This window comes from Triticum urartu, chromosome 3A (assembly GCF_056163025.1).
Source record: "Triticum urartu cultivar PI428250 chromosome 3A, HENAU_Tu73, whole genome shotgun sequence".
NCBI lineage: Eukaryota > Viridiplantae > Streptophyta > Magnoliopsida > Poales > Poaceae > Triticum > Triticum urartu.
In genome coordinates this window covers 738,028,470-738,033,486 of record NC_141875.1, presented here as the reverse complement: position 1 = coordinate 738,033,486, position 5,017 = coordinate 738,028,470, and the positions used below count along the sequence as shown (strand labels likewise).

The 5,017-nt window shown below is 56.3% G+C and overlaps 1 pseudogene; it reads left to right on the top strand.

The window, feature by feature from the left end:
• Positions 1-1,123: 1,123 nt before the first annotated feature.
• Positions 1,124-3,112, top strand: LOC147982492 (uncharacterized; annotated as a pseudogene).
• Positions 3,113-5,017: the final 1,905 nt, after the last annotated feature.

The following is a 5,017-nucleotide window of genomic DNA, read 5'->3' as shown; positions in this document are numbered from 1 at the left end:
TGACGTCGATGGCAGAGTGGCCAGACAAGGTAGAAGCCTCAATATGATCTGAAGACCTGTGGAAGATGGCGGCGACGACACACGAGTGCGTCTGACCGGATTGTGCCCCAGACCCAGTATGTGGCTCGGCTGGGGCTTCCGAATGAGTTTCCGCTTCCGGCTTTTGATGTTAGGCTTAGGTGAGTGGTTTGGGTAGTGGCCCAGCTAGCACCCCTTCATCATTTTGGATAGGAGTAGCGGCATATGTTGTCAAGATGAAGTGGCCATGACGATCGATCAGGTTCTACCACCGAACGATCCAGCGCATATCGGTCTTCACGTGGGCGAGAAGATCGAGATGATCCGGCGCGTTGTTCATCGGAAGACGGCGGCGTCGGCGATCCGGCCCTGGAAAGGACCCATTCCTAAGGTGAGTCTTCCAAATCTTACATTATTTGATATGATTAGACCAGAATCTTGGATTACGGTGAAGAAGCGGAAGAATGCGAGGCGGCACGCCGGTCGGCAGGCGTCGGCGGCGCCCGTCATGGCTGCGGCGGCGACCGAGATCTCAACCGCGAGGTCGATTCGTTTGAATCAGCTGCTGGGTGCGGCTGGGCCGGTTCGGAAGGATTTGGGCCTGCGTGAAGTTGGGCCGGAGTCCGATGGGTATGAGGCCCATGCTGCTCCAGGCTCTTCTGCCCGTATCATTATCGATGCCCCATGCACGTACGAGGGCGAGCGTGATTTCTGTCGTGCGCCATCTCCCCTTCCTTCTAGGGTTCGCAAGCTTGGGTCGCGAGGTTTTCCCGGCTTGCGGGGCTAGTCGGGCAAGGAGGATCCCTCCACTCCGTACGATGGCCGGCCGTGGGGCAGCTCCGCTGCCTGCTAGGAAGACCACCGGTGCGGTGGGAAGGGGCGGGGCAGCTCCGCCGGCGGCGGCGGAGCCTGGGCGAGGTATCCTGGCGCCGCCCGGACAGAGACCGCCGGCGGGCGGTGGAGGGGCGCTAGGTCTTCCGGGCCGGGGCGCTACTCTCCAGGGCGCCCGGCCACCGGGGCAGCAGCTCCTGCAGGGCGGGGCGGGCCAAGGCCGCCTGTGCCGGGTGCGACGCCCGGAGCTATATCGGCAGCGGGTCATGCTGGCATGCGGCCGACGGCGCCGGGCGTGGCCGGAGTGGCTCCGGCTGGTTGTGGTGCTACTGCCCTTGGGGTGGTGCAGACTCCCTCTGGTGGTCCGCCTCGCACCGCACCTCCGCCCCACTACGTCGCAAGGCCGACTCAAAACCGCGCGGGTCCAACACAGACGAGGCCGAATTCTAGCAACAGAGACCCCAAGGATCCGCCCCGAGGCCAGTGGGGGGATGATGGGTATGATGCGTATGGTGACGGACAGCACCGAGGATCCTCTTCCACGGGAGGAGGTCGTGGATTTGCCTGGCAAAGCGACGGGTCTGCTGAGAGACCGTTTCTTGGGCCGGCAGGTGGTTTTGTCGAGGGGGCCTCCGGCCAGGATCACCGTCAGAGAGGAGGCTTTCGTGGCCATCGTGGTGGTCGGGGTGGGGGCCGTGGGAGATTTCGCCGACCGCCCCCGCCCAGGGCAATTGATCCTGTGGCGTCTACAGTGGAGTCCGACCATACTTCCACTGAGCTTCCTCCCCAGGCGATGGAGGTGGTGAATGCCTTGGCCAGTGTTGAGGTTCCTGAGGCTGGGACGGTGGATGAGGCTACCGACAGGTCTGATGCCGAGAGAGCGTCCAAATATGCACGTAAGAAGGAGAGGATGATTTGTTACCGTTGTGGTGAGAAGGGCCACTTCATTGCTGAGTGTGAGGCCCAACTGTGTGAGTCGTGTGGCAAGCCTGCACATGACTCGGGGGAGTGCCCGTTGTTGCGTGACCTGCCTCCGACGCTTAATATTTATTGAGTCTATTGTGCTGAGCTCATGTTTTTTGAGTCCCCGGCGGCGAGAGAGGTCCCGGAGGATACCCTGAGCTTGACTACCAGGATTGTGAAAGCGACCCAGGGAGAGGTGACTGAGGCACAGATTATGAGGAGGCTTCAGGAGCTGGCTCCCGGGGATTTTAGATGGGAATTGGTGCTCATCGAGGACAGGGTTTTTAAGGTTGATTTCCCAACTGTGGATGATTTGCAGAGATTGTTGAGCTTTGGCTTGTGCAGAGTCCCCGATACTAAGTGTATCCTGGAGTTCCACGAGTGGAAGCAGGTTGAGCCTAAGGGGAAGCCGCTTACGCAGGTTTGGTTGCGGTTTAGAGGGGCTCCATCTAAGCCTTTGCAGGATACTCGAGTGGTGGCTAGTATGGACATCTTGGTTGAGAAGACAGAAAAAGTGGATATGGCTTTCACACGTGCCCATGGGGTGGCCCGGCTTTTAGTGAGTGTTCTGAATATTGAGTTCGTGCCTGATAAGGTCAACTGGACCTATAGGGGAGACGTGTTCCCGCTAGAGATCGAGTTTGAGGACACTGATTTATTTGTTGATGCGGTTAATGGTAACGATGTTGACATGTACGACAGTGATGGAAATGCGGGGGCCAAGGGGGCACCGTCAGATGAGCCCACGCGAGAGGGGTCTCACGGTTCTCACCCAGCTACTCAGTTGCCTGGGGATGGGACCGGGGTTGAGCCCGCAGCATCACCAGCGATGCCCATGACAACTCTGCGTTCTGGGTCCTTTGAGCCAGCCTCGGCACCTCCCAGACTATGGAGTGACCGGGTAGATTCTGATGATTATCTTGAGCACACGCTCCCTCCGTTGGAGTTCGAGGGGGATGCTGGATTGTGTGCTGGACAGTCGGCAAGGACTTTGGTTGGAGCTACGGAGAGGAGGCCGGAGGGTGCTTCTCTTGTCCTGGCGCCTCACGTGGACGCGACTCCGGTGTCGGCGACTGCGGGCGAGATGGGTCGTGTGGGAGGGGGTTCGGGGCAGGTGGCCTCGCCTTCTCCCATCCCCATCCCGATCTCGGTGGCGTCGGTGACGCCGGCCCCGAGGGGGTCGGCCGGTGCTGGGAGAGGGAGCCCGAGGCAGGCGGCCTCGGCTCCTGCTACTCCGGTGGTGGCGGTAACCACCGCGGCAGCAGCTGCGTTGGGGGGGTGCTGGGGCAGGAGGCCCTAGCTCCTCCTTCTTCCCCGACGGTCAGGAGGACCGCTTCTCCTTCACCGATGGCTCATCCGTCTGAGCCGGCGGGTGGGGTGGGAGGAGGGCGCGGGCAGGCGGTCCCCGTCATCCCCTCTTCGCTCATACCCATGGCCGGGGTCCCTGGTGTGGGGCACCCAGCTGAGGGGCTCGGGAGGCCGCAGACGCCTTCTCTGGTAACCTAGGTAGACCCTTTGAGGGACTCTGTGCCAGGTTTTACTAGGGAGGAGGTTGTCGCGTTTGGCGGGATCCCGGACCCTATCTCCGAGGTGAGACGGATGAGTGCTCGCATCCTCGACATCCCGGAGGTGGATGATATGCAGCAGCGGTGCGCTATGAGGGCGGCCAAGCTTCAGGAGGCTGCATTATCTATGGTATGTCCGTCAACTTATCTAATTCCTTATTGCATTTTTCTAATGAGGAGATTATAAATAATGCAAATCAATTAGGAGTTCCACTAGGTGCTACAGATAGTGAGATTACCAATTCGGTAAATGATCTATTAGATTTGGAGGCGGAACGTGCCTTAGAGACTATTCGTAATCTTGCAGCAGTTAAACCAATGAATGATGATGAGATTGATGCGTTAGGGGTTAGAGTGCTCGATAATTTGTGTGCGGATCTAGCACCCCCCAATCATGACTCTGAGGAAGATGATGTACCCCTAGAGAATGATGCTAGTAATATATGTGAACCTGGTTATGAGGACCGGGCGACAGAGCCTAGTAAACCTAAGCGTAAGTGGAAAAGGAAGATCTATCCCGATTCCGCAGTTCGTAGGAGTGCTAGGATTCGAACCACTAAAAAATTCCATGATGAAATATGAGAGGAATCTTTTGGAATAGCAGAGGTCTGAAGGACTTGGCTAAAAGAAGATTCCTAGCTGAGGCAACTTTAGAGCAGTGGTTAGATTTTGTTGCTCTATCAGAGACGGGTAGAGATAACTTTGCGCCCCAGTTCCTTTCTTCTCTTGTGGGTGGTATTGATTTCGATTGGCATTGCCTCCCTCCGCGAGGAAGATCGGGTGGTATCTTACTAGGTGTGAGATGCGATTCGCTTGAAGTCCGAAGTGTAGTGATGGGCGACTTCGCGGTGAAGTTTCGAGTCAGGTCTAGGATAGATGGTTTTAACTGGGCTTTGGTGGCGGTTTATGGTGCTGCACAGCTCGAGCTTAAAGCGGAGTTTCTGGCGGACCTTGTTCGAATCTGTGGGTCAGAACAGCTTCCAACTTTAGTTGGAGGTGATTTCAATATCATTAGGAGGAGAGAGGAGAAGAACAATGATAACCTTGACGGCAGATGGTCGTTTATGTTCAATACCATTATTGAAAGCTTGGATCTGAGAGAGATAGAGCTTTCTGGTAGAAAGTTTACCTGGGCTAATGCTCTGCCAAACCCTACCTATGAAAAACTTGATCGAGTTCTTGCGAGCGTGGAGTGGGAACAAAAGTTCCCTCTGGTTACGGTGCAAGCTCTTTCGAGGGGAATATCTGATCACACCCCATTGTTCGTGGACTCAGGGGAGCCGAACCACGTGGGTAACAAGAACACCTTCTCTTTCGAGATGTCATGGTTTGAACGTGAGGGGTTCGTGCACTTGATCGCCAGGGAATGGGGTAGAGGTGTAGGAGGCAAGACTGCGATAGAGCGTTGGCAGAATAAGATTAGGCATTTGAGAAGTTTCTTACGGGGTTGGGCTAAGCACCTCAGTGGTGTGTATAAGATTGGAAAGGATAGACTCCTTACTCTTATATAGGCCCTGGACATACAGGCCGAATCCACTATTTTTATCGCCAGCTGAGCTTCAGGTTAAAAATGAGGCGGAGAAGAGGTTGAAAGAACTGCTCCGCGAAGAAGAATTGAAGTGGACTTTGCGTGCTAAAGT